Consider the following 17,151-nt stretch of genomic DNA (forward strand, 5'->3'; position numbering starts at 1 on the left):
AAACAACCAGAACCGAAACTATTTACATATGTCTAGTTTTAGTGAATGTTGTGGTTCCCGATGGTGGGTGGGTGGAGTGTAATCGTAATGCCTTAGAGCAACTCCAGAATTGTGTAGCAGGTCATCAGACTTAACACACTTCGATTGAATTGTATCGTTGCACACGTCTTCAGTATGATAAACCATTTAGTTTACACGAATCGAGAGACCAATCCGACTCAAGAGTGTCTTTCGTCTGCTCTTTTTGCCTTTCTCATAGAGGAAGGTTATGCAATCACGGTGAAAGCCGACTTTTGAACTGTCATATACAATCTGAATCAGTTCGTCGAGAACGCTAAATGAACACTCACTGTTAGATTGAAAGTCTCGCGGTGTGAATTTTATTCGAACCGGCTTCCAGCTCCCGAATCACACGATGATAGGTGTAAAAGAAATGAACTTAAAGGCACTACTTTTTCTCAGAAATGGCAGATACGATTTTCACAAACTTAGATGCAAATGAAAGGTTTAAAGATGCCATACAAAATATCGGAGTTTTATTGCGATACGTCTTCCGGTTCCAGAGTTACATGGTGATTAGCGTAAAAACTTCCATTTCAAGGATGATTTATTCATAAATGATCATACAAAGAGCTGCAATTCTCTTGAAAATTGTTTATAAATTTTTCTAATTTGTAGATTTTGTTAGTCGATGATCGAAAAATATCACTTCAGCTGTACTGGTCATGGATTCTAAAAACATTTGGCGGCAAAAAAAATTCCGTAAGTTTTCAAAATTATGCATTTTTATGCGAAGCTTAAAATTTTTTAAATCGACATTCCGGAGAAATTTTCGATATTTTTAACGAATTTATTTTTACGAAAAATGATCTCGACATTTCATGAATTTCCAAAACAAACCCTTCGACAATTCGGTTCAACGCCACGATTCATGAATTTTAAGACCATTGACGGCATACAAATTTTTCCTGAAGCCTGCGATTTTTTATGAAGTTATGTGATATTTTTTATGCGAATTGTCAAAGTTTTGCGATTTTCTAATTCGAATTTTCGTCTTTTTGTATGTCGACTCTGGCAATTTTTCGTTATTTAAAAAAAAATCTCCTAATTTGTTTAAACCCTAAGTCGATATTTAAGACAAGAAAAGGAAATTTTGAGATATTCGCGACAAAAAAAAGTTCTGAGTTTTTCTAAGAATTTTCTCTTATGCCGATTCTATGCAAGTTTTCGAATTTTGTTAGGTCGACTTTCTGGGCAATTTTTTCCATATTTTCGAAAAATCCTTTTTCGAGAAAACACTAGATCTCGACGTTTCATGCATTTCTGAAACTTTTGACATTAAAACAGACAGTTTTCGTCTTCGGAAATTCATGATTTTTTAAGACATTTGGCGGCAAAAAATCCGGTTCGCGGTTTTTAATGAAGTTAAGAGGTTTTTTTTATTCGAATTTCAAAGATTTTCGGTTTTCCTGGGTAAACTTTCGTTTTTTATATCGGTTCTGGCAATTTTCGATTAAAAAAAAAACTTTTCGAGTTAACCTCAGATCTCGTCTTTTCATGAATTTTTAAAACATTAGGCGTACAAAAAATCGATTTCAAAAATCTCAAAATTTTTCCAAGTCTCGTAATACCGCTCTACGCATTATTGTCCCATGTTCTATAGGATTTCCTATATATATGGGACAATTATGCGTAGAACGGCAGCGAAGTCGATATTCAACAAAGGAGTGGAGTTGGAGTTTTGCTAAAAAATTTCAGTTATGCTAATTTTTTTAAATAAACTCTTAGGGAAAATTATCAACATTTTTAAACGAATTTTTTTTCGAGAAAACACCAGCTTTCGAATTCTCATGCATCTCGAAAACATTTGGAATAAAAACAAATTTTTCTATTTTGGAAAACTCTAACAGAAAATCCTTACTTTTCTTCACGTTTCGTCTTAGACACGTCAGTGCAGAGCAGTTCAAATTGAACTACTTAGTGCAAACTTAAACAGTTCAACTTGAACCGCTAAGCAGACGTAAAGTTAATGCTATTTGCAAAACACTTTTTATTTGGTACCGAAGTGCCATATCTTTGCTGATGTGCCGAACGAAAACGTTAAACTGTTTAAGTTTGCACTAAGCAGTTCAATTTGAACTGCTCTGCACGGACGAGTCTAGGACGAAACGTAAAGAAAAGTAAAAACGGCTGTGTGCCCTAAGCACAAACGTAGGTTAAACCACTAAATGAAAAATTCATTAGTTTTACGGTTTTTTATAAAAATTTCAAAAATTTGGCCGGTTTTTGCAAATTTAGATGTTTATTGACTCGATGCATTTCTAAAACATTTGGCATAAAAACAAGTTTTTCGATTTCGGAAAACTCGAAATTTTTCGAATCCCGAAGTCAATATTTAAAAACAAATTCTAATTGTTTAAACACAAGATCTCGATGCTTCGTTAATTTTTAAAAGATTTGACAGCAAAAAAATTCGGTCTGCGTTTTTTTATGAAGCTAAGTGGTTTTTCGGTTTTTCTGGGTAAACTTTCGTTTTTCTTTCCGAATCTGGCAATTTTCGTTGAAAAAAAACTTTTTCGAGTTAACCTCAGATCTCGTCGTTTCATGAATTTCTTAAACATTTGGCATAAAAAAAAGATTTCGAAAATCTCCAAATTTTTCCAAGTCTCAAACTGCCGCTCTACGCATTATTGTCCCATGTTCTATAGGCTTTCCTATACATAATTTAAGAATTTTTAAGATGTTCGGCATCAAAAAAAAAATTCCTGAGTTTTGAGTTTTTCTAAAAAATTTCAGTTATGCGAAATTTCGAATTTTTTTAAGTCGACTCTTTGAGAGAATTTCCGACATTTTTCAACAAATTCTTTATCGGCGTTTCATGCATTTCTAAAACATTTGACATAAAAACAAATTCTTCGATCTCGAAAGTCTTGAAATTCCCGGTCCGCTATTTTTTCTGAAGTTATGTGGTTTTTTAGGCGAAATTTCAAAGTTTTTCGGTTTTCCGGTGTAAAATTTCGTTTTTCAAGTCAGTTCTTGTAAATTTCGATTTCAAAATAACCTTTTTCGAGATAATTTCAGATCTCGACGTTTCATGCTTTTCTTAAACACTTGGCATAAAAAAGCAATGTTCGACTTCAGAAAATTCAATGCTTTCCTAAAATCCTAAAATTGATGTTTGAAAAAACAAATTTTTTGACTACAAAAAAAATCCTTAGCTTTGCGGTTTTCTATAGATGTTTTCAAATTTTTAAATTTAGATTAAGAAAAATGTTTTTCGGTAGAACACCAGATTTGGACGTATCATGAATTTTTAAGTTATTATGTGGCGACAAAAAAAAATTCCTGAGTCTTGCGTTTTTCTGGGAATTTTTCATGCGAATTTTAAGTTATTTTGTGTCGACGCTGAAAAAATTTCGATTTTTTTCAATAAATTTTTTTCGAACAAAACCAGATCTCGACGTTTCATGCATTTAGCATCAAAAGGAATTTGTTCTGATTTCGCAAATCCCAAAACTTTTTCCAAAATCCCAAAATCGACATTTAAAATTGAAAATCCAAGCTAGCACAACATCTCGACGTTTCAAGAATTTTTAAGGCTTTTGTCGACAAAAAATAATTTTCTTAGTTTTGCGGGTTTTTAGTGTGAATTTTCAAAATTATGCGGTTTTATATGCAAAATTTTGATCTCAATACTTGTTGAATTTTTGAGACATTTGGCGGCAAAAATCCGGTCCGCGATTGTTTATGAAGTTATACAGATTTTTATGCGAAATTTCAAAGTTTTTCGGTTTTCATATGTAAAATTTTGTTTTCTTTTGTCGGTTCTGATCATTTTTGATTAAAAAAAACTTTTTCGAGTTTACCTCAGATCTCATGCAAGTTTCGCAATGACTGAGTGGAACATATATTGGAGAGGCCAAATAAATGAGAAACTCACAGAAAATAAAAAAAAAAAATTTGGAAAAACATACGCTTCAATACAGTACTCGAACCTGCGTTCTTATGCAATCCGTGCATACGTGTTTCCCATTTCCGCCACCCTGAGTTGTGGTAGACACCGTTCTATCACAAAACTGGTACACAAAGTTGGTAAGCGTACATCAAATAAATGATCCAAATCCTAGCTGCCTCACCGACTGGCACAGTAGAGAAGGCCACTAGCGATTATAAATATACTCTCCTACCCAGTGCTTGAGCGGAAAATAGGTATAGGGCGAGAAGACTAGTGTTTGTTGTCTGATAAACAGAGAAGATGTTTGGATATATGGTACCGGTCGTGAGGCGGCTAGGATTGAGACCATTTGTTCGATGCACACTTACCAACCCAGTTTTGTGGTAGAACTGTGTTTCCCCCACAGCTCAGGGTAGCGGAAATGGTAAACACTTATGCATGGATTTCATAAGAATGCAGGTTCGAGTCCTGTCTATTTCTAAGAAATCTTCTTTTCTGTGAGTCTCTCATTCATTTGGCTTCTCTAATGTATGTTTCCACTCAGTCCGAACCTAGTCGTGACAAGCTACGTTAAAACCAACTAAAAACTAAGAAATCGACAAATGAAATACCCTTATTTTTTGCGTTTTTTATGCGAGTTTTTTATTTTTTAAGCCGATTCTCTTGGAATATTTTTTAAAAATATTTTTTCTTTCGTGAAAACACCAGACCTCAACGTTTCATGAATTTTTAAAACATTTGGCATCAAATAAAAAATTTGTCTCCGGTATTCTCACAGCCATTCTCAAAATCCGAAAAATCGAAATTAAAAAAAATTATTCAATTCTACACCTTATCTCGAGTTTTTTGGCCATTATCGACAACAAAATGTTCCTTACACAGTCCGAAAAATTCTTGTGGTTTTACATCTTATAAGATGCACATAAATGTAGTGTCATATTTCACACAAATTTATATTCAAGAACATGTAAAACTGTGTGCTTTGAAAATTGTATGGTTTGAAATCGAAGGAAATAAAATACAAAAGATCGATAGCAACAGCGCGACATGAACCGAGAAACATTAGATCACAAAGCACTCCAGTTAATCGACTGAGCCACAGAAGCACATGTCTGCTTAGTTAAGAATTGATACATATGTTAAAAACCCGTTCAGCGGCACTTGGTAACCGAGTGCAAATTATACTCGGAGCCTGTAAAATTTATTGTTAAGCAGTTATGAATTGTATCGTTTGTAGAATTATGTCACCTGTAAAATCCATATTTTCTTGCTGTGTATTTTTGCGGTTTTCTATGCAAATTTTCAAAAATATGCGGTTTTAATGCGAATGTTCCAATTTTTTTAAGTCGATTCGAAGCAAAAATTTCCGATAATCGGCTCATGAATTTTTAAAACACTTGGTGACAAAAGAAATGTCCTTAATTTTGCGTTTTTTAGGCGAAAATTTTTATTTTTATAAGTCGGTTCTCTGGGAAAATTTTCGATACATCTAAACAATTTTTTTTAGGAAACACTAAATTTCGACATTTTAAGCGTTTCTAAAATGTTTGGCATACAAAAAAAAATCCCTGGGAAACTCAAAAGTTATTCCACATATATTCGATTCCACACCACATCTCGACATTTCATGAGTATTTTAGCCATTCGAGACAAGAAAAAATGTTCATTAGTTTTACGGTTTTTTAAGCAAAATTTTTAAAATTATGCGGTTTTTACGCGAACTTTCGAATATTTTTAAGTCGACTCCCTGCAAAAATTTTTGATATTTTTCTATTATTTTCTTTTCGAAAAATTCTCGACGTTTTATGAATTTTTAAAACATTTGCTTATTTAATGCGATTTTTCTAATATTCTCAAGTGGACTTTTTGCAAAAATTTTTCAACTAACTTGAATTTTGAAAAAAAACACCAGATCTCGACATTTCATGCATTTCTAAAACATTTGGCAACAAAGAAAATTTCTAATCAGGGAATCTCAAAGTTATTCCCAAAATCGATATTGAAAAAAAATATGTTCGATTCCACACCACATTTCGACGTTTCATAAGCTTTTTAGTCATTTGGGACAAAATAAATGTTCCTTAGTTTTACGGGTTTGAATGTAAATTTTTACAAAACTATGCGGTTTTAAGGCGAATTTTCGATTTTTTTAAGTCGACTCCCTGCAAATATTTTCGATATTTGTTTCATGAATTTTTAAAACATTTTAAGACAAAAGAAATGTCTTTATTTTTGTGTTTTTTTTTCAATTTGTTAGGTCGATTCTCTGCGAAAATTTTCGATACTTTTAAACCAAGATCTCGACATTTCATGCACTTCCAAAACATTTGACTTCAGAAAAATTTTTGAATATTCGTTTCATGGATTTTTAAAACATTTGACTACAAAACAAATGTCCTTAGTTTTTCGATTTTTTATGCGAATTTTTAACTTTTTTAAATTCACTAGGAAAATTTTCGATACTTCTAAACATTTTTTTTTTGGAAGAGGAAACATTACATTTCGACATTTTAAGTGTTTTTAAAATCAAACGTTATTCCCAAGATTGATATTTTAAATTATGTGTATTCGATTCCATACCACATCTCGACGTTTCATGAATATTTTAGCCATTGGAGACAAGAAAAAATGTTCCTTAGTTTTACGTATTTTATGCAAAATTTCAAAATTATTCGGTTTTTATGCGAACTGCGAATATTTTTAAGTCGACTCCCTGCAAAAATATTCGATATTTTTCAACTAATTTTTTTTCTCGAGAAAACACCAGATCTCGACGTGATACTCTTTGAGCATTCGGCATCGAAAACAATTTTCTGTTTAGAAAATTTCATAATTTTGCTAAGTCTCTAAGTCGATATTTTTCAAACAATTTATCCTTGAGCTAATCCCACATCTCGAATTTTTAAGACATTTGACAACCAAAATATGTTCCTTTGTCTTTCCGTTTATTTTTTGTGAAAAATTTATGCTAGTTTTCTGCGTTTTTTTATGTGGCATCTGAACCCCACATTGGAAAAAAGACTTTAGTGTATTTTAAATATATTTTAATTTTTTATCTGGATCCGACTTCCGGTTCTTGTATTGCAAGGTAAAGAATGCTCAACATTTCACTCCGTTATTTGAAGTAACGATGCATAAAAACGTGAAAATTCATCGGGATGGTTCTAAAAACTATTCCAATTCGAAAGTATTGTTAGATTATGTTCAATCAAAACGACCGTAACTATACTAATTCTTGGCTTCCAGTTCCGTAAGTACCGGAAATAGTGCAAAATAAATGGTTTGTCATACAGAAGATGTGTGTAAAGTAAAGTTTCATACAAATCGGCCTCCTCTTCTGCTGTTTTTTCTGGAATTGCTCGTTAGAGAAATGTTTGTGATGTCCAATTCGATTTTATTCTATTCGACAGCTGTTCAACTGACCACCAAAACGAATCCTATTAGCAAATAGGTTAAAATAATCTGGAACATCATAAAAGAAAAAAAACGAACAAAAAAAACTCGAAGCAGTGGAAAATCGTGTACCATAAAACCCTATTCACATTGTTCCGAGATTACCAATCGGGCTAAACGACGTGTAAAATAATCCTTCCCTGGCTCATCAGAACAAAAGTGCTTATCTATTCAGTTGAAAGACAAACAAGAAGCCAACACCTTCGCGAATGAATGAAGTTCCGATTCCGTGAATGAACGGAACGACGACGACGACGACGACGACGACGACGACGGTGACGACCAACTGAGATTTGTGTTTGTGTGTTTGTGCGTTGTGTGATAATCTGGCAGTCTGCCAAGTATCGTAGTAGTATCGACGAACGAAAGGGAAAGCAACAAGCTGTATACGCGCCTCCTTCCTGGATGAATACACGGTAAAACGGCGAAAGTGAAGTCCCATCGCGCCCACCCAAACGTCTGTCCCGGTGGTGGCGGCACCAAGCAGTTTACCTACCTTGGTTGGTTCGAAACGAAAAGGATACAATGTCACGGTAAATATGATTTCAGTTTAATCAAATTGGCTTACTAAACAAAATGAAGAAAAAAATGTATATACGAGTGAGCAAGCGAAAGGGAAACATGAAAGAGAGAGAGGAAGAAAGAGACTGGAGGGAAACCATATCGGCAATGACCTTCGTGGGAAAAAAGTATATTCAAATCGTTGGGCTAATCTGGGTTCTGCATCTGTCAGCGTCTACTTTGGCCGAAGTTGCGCAAATAAAAAGAAAAAAAAACAAATTTCTTAGATCATGACATAAAAGAAGATAAATACGACTGTGACTTGATTTGAAAGATGGGAAAGTCGCGTTTTGTTTTGTTGGTTTACTGTTTTTGTTTCGTTTACTGTGTGATCCGTTTTATTTCATTGCTTAATAAATCGTTTTTTTTTTTGTTGTTCGTTTGTTCGTTCCGTGCATCCCATTAATTATTTCGCTTTGATATGACGTTAAACGAAGCCCGATCCGATGTTCGTCGATCCATCAAATTTATTGAACATTTCGCTGGCCGCCGACGAACACGACTGATATGAAAGGTAAATTGAATAGTAGTAGGCTGGCGGCCACTGTTCGCACCAAGCTGTTCGGCCCGGAACGAGTGAATAAACAATGCGAAAACAACGACGACGATGGCTGTTTCGGTGCAATACTGAAAATTGTTTGCCGATAATGAAAATTCAACCCCAAGTGATATGGGGAGGAAAATTACCGTTCAGTGCACTTGTTTTCGGTGAACATCAGGATCCAAAATCCCATTATTTTGAATGTACCTGAAGTGAATTCCATAAATCCCGTTTTGGATACATCAAATTTACTGAATTTAGAATGATTATTTTTAATGACACTACCATAAAATTTCCGATTTGTTTCGACACATATTCGTTTGAAACTGGTATACCTTAGAATGACACAAAAATATGAACATTTAAGGATTCAGATTCCAATTGAACCGTTTTTCATTTTTCCTTGACGCATCGTCTTCGAATTATCACTGAATAGCAGTTCAATGTTTGACTACTATTGCCATTTGTCAGTTTAGCTGGCAGTGCTTTGCAGACGCAAAGATTACTCTACTAAAGTAAGAGAAGATTCTCCTGTAAAAGAGGTTTCCCGTTCCTTAATTTCGAGCGTGGGTTAACTATGGACTGCCAAATCTTCATTTTTATATAGTTATTTTTCTTTATTAGAAACTGTATTTTGTGTAAAAATATTGAGTTTTTGAATATGCCTGCTAAAAGTGGAAGATGTTTTTTTCGTAGAGGTAAACAGTGTGTTATACATAGTTATAGGGTAAGAGCTCCATATTTCATCTCAGCTCCAATTTCCATCTCATTTCCTCACCTCATAACTTTAAACATTAATCATATCTTTAAACGTACCTGAACAAAACTGTGGAACGTTTAAAAAATTTATTCTAGGTTTTGCCACACTTTCCGATTGAAAAAAATAGTATAAAAATATTCAACGATCGATTTTTTCATTTAAAATAAACTCACTTTTTGATTTGGGAACCACTTTCGTCTGAAGTTTTACAATTGATCATGTTACTGAAAATTTACTAATCGATTCGTCTCAAAACATGATCACTATTTCACATAATTACACCTCTATTCAATGTTGGATGACTTTATAATCAGTAATGTTCACTTTCCACTTGTTAATTCAACGATTAAAGACTTCTGAAATTACCTGATGAGCAATAAAAGCAATGAAAAATATGAGATGAAAATTTGCACTTGCTTCACTTGATTGCGTTTTGTTTTCATCTCATTTCGTATCGCAAGATTGCCAAGTTTTCTCATAATGTTAAATAAAATAAATTTTTTTTTTTCTTTAAATTATCATCAACAAGTATTTTTTGGTATCCGTGACATTAGTTTAATTATATTGTTGATATTGATATTTCAATAAAACTGTTTCGGATTCTAATATTACCAAATAGAGCGTGTTAAATACTAATCAAATAATCATTGTGGCAAATCTAGTAGCACTGGTTCCTTTCCGCTATACGTCACCATAACACTGTTTCATCGGTTGTGCGCAGTGATGCCAGATATTTTCATAGAAAATATGTATCTGCACTATCTGTTTTCACTAATAAAATGAATCAAATTCAAATTCAAATCATATTCAAATTGGTTTTAAATTTTAATATAAATGTTTATCAGTGTTCATCATCAAACATTTGCACAAAAGATTTCCATTTTAACATGTGATTTGTCCGTTGATTAATGACTTTTAAAGAAGTACTGTAATCAAATACCAATAGATACTCAGAGAGAAAAGTCTAACGTTTTACTTCTCACTTTTTATGAACCTTCATAAATCTGTATTAAATTTAGAAAATCTGTAATCTGATTTAACGAACGCGAACGCAAAAATCTATACAATACAGATAAATCTGTATGAATGGCATCTCTGGTTCTACATTTTGTTTTTAGAAGGGCTAATGCCTAAATAGTAACAATTCTTTTTTTGATTTTTTTGAAGTTTGAAACGAAAGGTAATAAAAAAATTCCAAAAAATGTTTAACGTCGAAATGATTCTAAACGGTTTTTTTTTAAATATCGTGTGTTGTGTCATAGTTGGCATTGGGCCCTTTTCAAGGTAAATTCTGACATTTTGAACCTGAGAGTGTAATAGTGCAATATTTTGGTTTTGATTGTTGTCGCCATTGCTAATATATGGGATGAATAAAGGACCAACGATAGGATGAATGAATACAAAACCTTTGAGATTAAATTAGGAACACAGCAGTGAACATATCAGAAGTGCCTTAATACCTTAAAACACTACACTTTTCTCCAAATTTAGATTTTATTCATCAATTTGAAGAATTGTTGAGCAAAATAGGCAAAATTGTCTTTCAAAAAAATATTCGGCTATCTCCGCCTAGCAATTTAATTTGAACCACTAAGCAGACGCAAAGTTTGCATTATTATGCAACACTATACTAATACTACTGCCTAGGTGCAATATCATTTGTGTTTGTGTGTTTGTGCGTTGTGTGATAATCTGGCAGTCTGCCAAGTATCGTAGTAGTATCGACGAACGAAAGGGAAAGCAACAAGCTGTATACGCGCCTCCTTCCTGGATGAATACACGGTAAAACGGCGAAAGTGAAGTCCCATCGCGCCCACCCAAACGTCTGTCCCGGTGGTGGCGGCACCAAGCAGTTTACCTACCTTGGTTGGTTCGAAACGAAAAGGATACAATGTCACGGTAAATATGATTTCAGTTTAATCAAATTGGCTTACTAAACAAAATGAAGAAAAAAATGTATATACGAGTGAGCAAGCGAAAGGGAAACATGAAAGAGAGAGAGGAAGAAAGAGACTGGAGGGAAACCATATCGGCAATGACCTTCGTGGGAAAAAAAGTATATTCAAATCGTTGGGCTAATCTGGGTTCTGCATCTGTCAGCGTCTACTTTGGCCCGAAGTTGCGCAAATAAAAAGAAAAAAAACAAATTTCTTAGATCATGACATAAAAGAAGATAAATACGACTGTGACTTGATTTGAAAGATGGGAAAGTCGCGTTTTGTTTTGTTGGTTTACTGTTTTTGTTTCGTTTACTGTGTGATCCGTTTTATTTCATTGCTTAATAAATCGTTTTTTTTTGTTGTTCGTTTGTTCGTTCCGTGCATCCCATTAATTATTTCGCTTTGATATGACGTTAAACGAAGCCCGATCCGATGTTCGTCGATCCATCAAATTTATTGAACATTTCGCTGGCCGCCGACGAACACGACTGATATGAAAGGTAAATTGAATAGTAGTAGGCTGGCGGCCACTGTTCGCACCAAGCTGTTCGGCCCGGAACGAGTGAATAAACAATGCGAAAACAACGACGACGATGGCTGTTTCGGTGCAATACTGAAAATTGTTTGCCGATAATGAAAATTCAACCCCAAGTGATATGGGGAGGAAAATTACCGTTCAGTGCACTTGTTTTCGGTGAACATCAGGATCCAAAATCCCATTATTTTGAATGTACCTGAAGTGAATTCCATAAATCCCGTTTTGGATGCATCAAATTTACTGAATTTAGAATGATTATTTTTAATGACACTACCATAAAATTTCCGATTTGTTTCGACACATATTCGTTTGAAACTGGTATACCTTAGAATGACACAAAAATATGAACACTATACTAATACTACTGCCTAGGTGCAATATCATTTCTGACGTCTTGGGCGTAAACGAGTGACTGGCTTATTACTGGCTGTCGCAGAATGTGAAAATTTGGGGGTTTGTTTGTTTGTGCCAAAAGCACATATTTTGTTTCAATTTCTTCGTGTTTCGCCTTCGCTTCATCAGTGCTTGAAGCGGTTAAAATTAAACTGTCATCTCCGCCTATCAGTTGAATTTGAACCGTCAAACAGTTTAAATAGAACTGGTAAGTGGAGATGACAGTTCAATTTCGCTTTATTCAATTCCAGTAACATGCCCAAATGCACGAACCTTTCTTTTGAAACTACCTCTTTGTACAACATTTGGACCAACAATTTTTTACGTGGAAATCCATTTATCTTCATGTCTTCCCCCGATTTTACTTCCTTAGGATGTTTCAGGAGCGCCTACTCCATGATATCCTAACACTTTTCAATTGGACGTAGTTCACTCGGCACGAAGTAGACATTGTACCACTCCGAAACATCTTTCGAGCAATGGCATGAGGCTAAATCCAGCCAGAAAAGCGTAGGATGTGTTACTTTTGAAGTTGAATTAGACACTTTTGAAGGCATTCCTTTATATATACGTGCCTATTGATCGTGCCGGTTGTCACAAATGGAGTACTTCGCTTACCATAAGAGCAAACTGTTCGGCAAATCATTTTTTTGTAAACTTTAACATTTTCTGTTCCCCAACGTCTTCTGGGGCATCAAACTTATGATGAGCTGTGTAAAACAGGCGTCTCACAAGCTGCCGAAATTTTGCTTTCACGTATGTCTCCATGATGAAACAATGCGGTTCTATCGACATCTCCTTATTAATTGCGATTCGCTATCTTTTGAACTTTTTTTTGCGTATTGCACGAAAGTTTCACTCAACGGCAATTTTTTTCGTTTGATATTCTGAATAAGTGTTTGAATTTCTCTTGAAATCTTGAATTATTCACTTGTAATTTTTTTTCAATATTTTCTTCTTTCTGATCAACAGTTAAGGGCTAAGGTCAGTGTGTTTTAGAGCGCTCTAGAGGGCTATTTTTACGCTTCAAATCTGATTTTCTCAGAAATGGTGACGAATATCGAAAAACCCAACTGACAATCACTTAGAAAATTAGTTTAGATTATTCTGTGAAAATTTCAGAACGATTCATTGACTTTAGCGGTCAAGACAGTCTTTTTTCTGAAGGAAGAACTGCATCCCGGGTAGGTGTAAATAGCAAACAAAGGTCAAAATAATAATAAATTTTACCATCATATCTTGGCTTGATGTTTCTGTGTTATCATAGCGATACTTGATATTTTCGTGATATTTCATCAAGGGATCAAGACATTGTACAATATCTGTTCAACATTAAAATTAGTTATAATATCTTATTTCGTTATTGATGAGCTATTTCAATTTCATTAAGTAAATTGATCCAGTAGTTATATCTTCAAATAAAATACCATTGAATAAACTGCATCAGAATCAGATAAGAGAAATACTTAAGATATTACTCTATTCTTAATGCTAGAATATGAAATAATTGACAAATTCATCTTCTATAAATATTTTGTTCTTGGTTTGATATTACAATGACAAAATTTTTTATTTTGTTGCTATTTTCTCATGCAGGCTTTGTTATAATTTTTGATATTTTAACTCTTATTTCAAACTAAATAATGTTAATTTCTACCATTGAGATGTTTGATTTTAATAACAGAATTTGATATTTGTTTGCAAATCACTTCTACCCGGGATAGCTGAAAACGCCATCTTTCAACTTGCTCATTGAATATCAAAAAGTTGTTTGTAATCAAATGACGCTCCTTTTGATGGAAAAAGTTACTAGGGTGGCCATTATTTAGATTGAAATCTGAAATCTAACTTTTTCAATTGAACTCAAAAACGATTCCATTGTACAATAAAATTGTAGTAAATTTTATACTGAGCAACTTTGCTGAAAAACACACCTCTCCAGCTTTTCATTTGATCGCGTTTTCCCGAGTAAAAGTAGGGTGGCTCCTGAAAAATCAGTTTTTTTTGTTCTAACTTTTTTGTGAAACGTTCTATGGAAAACTTGTCTTCAAAAGACTTGTTGAACTAATAATTGCGCATAATTCTGCTGAATCAAGCTTTTTCATATGAGCTACCAGTAAAAAGTTATGATTGTTTTTATATCAAAAAAACTAGTCAAGCCCCAAATATCAATATTCATTAGATGCCAAATCGATAAAAATGTATTCTATGCGGTTACTGAAAGGTCATAATATAAGTATAAATTTAGGAGAAAATTGGAAGGGAGTTATTTTTTTAACTATTTTAAATTAGTCTCTTGTTTCTTAGTAACGTAACAAAACATGAGAGAGAAATAAAATCGGCTCAGAAAGGCTGCCAAACAAGCGGTAGCTTTATTGAATTTCATGTGATGCAGTCAAACTTGTAACCGAAAATATCAAAACTTTCTTGACCACCCGGCCACATCGAGAGTCATTTTGCACATTTGCAAAAACCAAAAACATACAGACCTTTGAAATACTTTTATCTATCTACAGGGTGAAAATGGCTGGAAAATTCGGAGGATTTTCCGAGTCTTATCAAAAATAGCTCTGAAAAATGAGTTTTTTTGTGATCTTTCACAATTATCTGGAAAAATAATGCGATGACATAATTTTTTTTAAATAAACCTTATGATGGATACAAAGATTACATTCGGACACATTTTAGGAAAACCTTTTCACGCTTCTCATAGAAAATCCACGAATTTTAAAAATTTCCACGAAATCGGTTATATGAATTTCGAATTCTCCAGCCATTTTTACCCTGTAGATAGATAAAAGTATTTCAAAGGTCTGGATGTTTTAGGTTTTGGCCGATTTTTCAAAATTTCAATCGAAAATGCCTCTATTGAACGCTAGAGATACTTTTAATTAGTGAGGCTAATGAAACTGAGTTTGACACTCAAAGCAGACAGAAGGCTCATATTTAAATGTTAATTGATATGATACCGAGTCATGTGGCTTCGAACAATACGGCATACTTTGATTTACGTTGTGTGTAATTTTCATTTTTTTACAATAAACAACACTGTAATTTCGTTTTATGCAGTCTACTTGTTTGATCAAGCTTCAATCATAATCGTTCTGATGAGCTATGCCTACTTTGCTCAACGAAAAAAGTTATGCAAGTCGTCCAAATTACATTCAATCAGAAGCCAAGCCAACATACATAATTGGAGCAACATCTAAACATCTTCATCAAATGAAAAAGTAGCCATACTTTCGCTAAAAGTAAAGAGTAAAATTATCCATTTGTTTTCAATTGCTACATGATCCAATTTTCGTTTAAAATATCGCCCGAAATTATGTTGCACAACTTTTCACCGCCAGGCCGGGGTTCAGTCCACAGGCGTCGGCACCAGTCAGTAAACAGTGACGAGTGCGACAATAATAACAGACCGCACCTCCTCAGCCCCGAACCCAGCAGAGAACACGACGACAAACGAGTATCAGACGACAACAACACAAACAAATTGCCATCGATAACTCAAACGTGCTGATGAACTAGCGCCGCAAAGTCTACTCCGGCTCATTATGCGCGATAAATTGTGAAATTTCAAATTCGGCCCGTTGTCGGTCCCATGCCGTGCAGACAACAATAACACTGATGTTCAGCAGCAGGATTGAGTAATGTACGCTTGTTTTTCAAACCTGAACCCGTGCCCGTGCTGGAAAACTGTTCCTTTACTGTGGCCGTGGATGAATTGAAACTGGATCAACGTAATAATGTTCGGCTGTTGTTTTCGCTATGCAAGCTTGAACGAAAGAAACAAAAAAAACGCCCAATGCGAAGCAATGTACTTTCAATTCGACCACGCGTAGTTGTTGTTTGACAAGTGAGCCTACATGGCCTACTTCGCTTCGAAATATTCACAAAACCGAAACAACATGCGCTTGTAGCGATGGGCTTTCCTTACATGTGTCGAACATTGTTGCTCGATTGTAAATTGGTAGCGAAATCACAGCTGCCAAACCTTTCTGATCTTATGCTTCGAAACACTTCTTCTCAGTGCAAACAAGTTCCACGAGTTCGGAGTATGAAACATTAATTACCATCCCCGGCGAACCACCGGAGTCGTCGTAGTCGGAAAGTATCATTCGTTTGAAATCGAAATTTAAAAAGTAAATAAAAATATAAATTTATTTAAACGTAGAAGAAGCCCCCACTTGCGGAATGAATGAGCATCGTTCTATTTTCCCATTCCTATCCGGTTCGGTTGAAAACCTGGGGACACACTTGTATTCGTGGAAAATGTTTACCCCTGAAGGCAACGAGCAACTTTTTGTGCTAAAATATCGATCGTGCCGCCTGACTTGTCCTCTGCTACCAAATACAAAGTTTTCCCGGCAAATTTGTATGGAAATTAGCATACAATGTACGATTCTTTCTGTTTGGGTCATTCAGCCGGAAGTTCTAGTTTAAATTGTTTTACATCCATGAACGGAAATTCACCGCAAATTATTATGCACAGGACTAAATGGATGACTCCAGGAGTGTACGTTTTGTTTCCCGCTACTCATGGATGGACACCGTCGAGATAAGATCGTACAGTTCTCGAATCGTGCACAATCACTCGAGGACATCTCATTCAATCGACGGCAATCAAAAGCAAGTGTTTTTTTTTTCACCGGTGTCGTGATTGTTATTCGTTATGAGCTAATTTGATAGCTTTATTTAACACTTCGTACAACACCGCCGCACAAAGTTCAACCGGAAGCCCCACAAAACCCCTCCCTTTTTTTTCATAGTTTTTGTTTGTTTCGGAGCTAAAAGTTTTGCAATTGCGACTAGCTGCACGCGAGACGGAAGGACTTCCTGTTCTTTCTGCTTGGTTCGTTTTGGAATTTGCATCAAAACTAGATTACCATGAAGGAAAATATATTTAAAACTATGTTTCAGAACTTTTGATTAAGACCCTGATCACGCACAGTTATAACCTAAAATACGCCGGTCTAGAAGTCCTCGGTCTGACAGACAGATGGCACCACT

The 17,151-nt window shown here is 34.7% G+C and overlaps 2 protein-coding genes across 5 annotated transcripts in view; both read left to right on the plus strand.

Moving 5' to 3' along the window:
- The window catches only part of LOC131434875 (ankyrin repeat and fibronectin type-III domain-containing protein 1-like), a 359,205-nt gene that overhangs the window by 224,780 nt on the left and 117,274 nt on the right, over window positions 1-17,151 (plus strand). The window lies entirely within an intron of this gene.
- LOC131434893 (uncharacterized) overlaps window positions 10,448-17,151 on the plus strand; it is a 63,815-nt gene continuing 57,111 nt past the window's right edge. The window contains exon 1 of the mRNA XM_058602142.1: window positions 10,448-11,169. The gene's annotated coding sequence lies outside the window, so the exon portion shown is untranslated. The remainder of the gene's footprint in view (window positions 11,170-17,151) is intronic.

Source organism: Malaya genurostris, chromosome 1, assembly GCF_030247185.1.
Source record: "Malaya genurostris strain Urasoe2022 chromosome 1, Malgen_1.1, whole genome shotgun sequence".
Taxonomy (NCBI): Eukaryota; Metazoa; Arthropoda; class Insecta; order Diptera; family Culicidae; genus Malaya; species Malaya genurostris.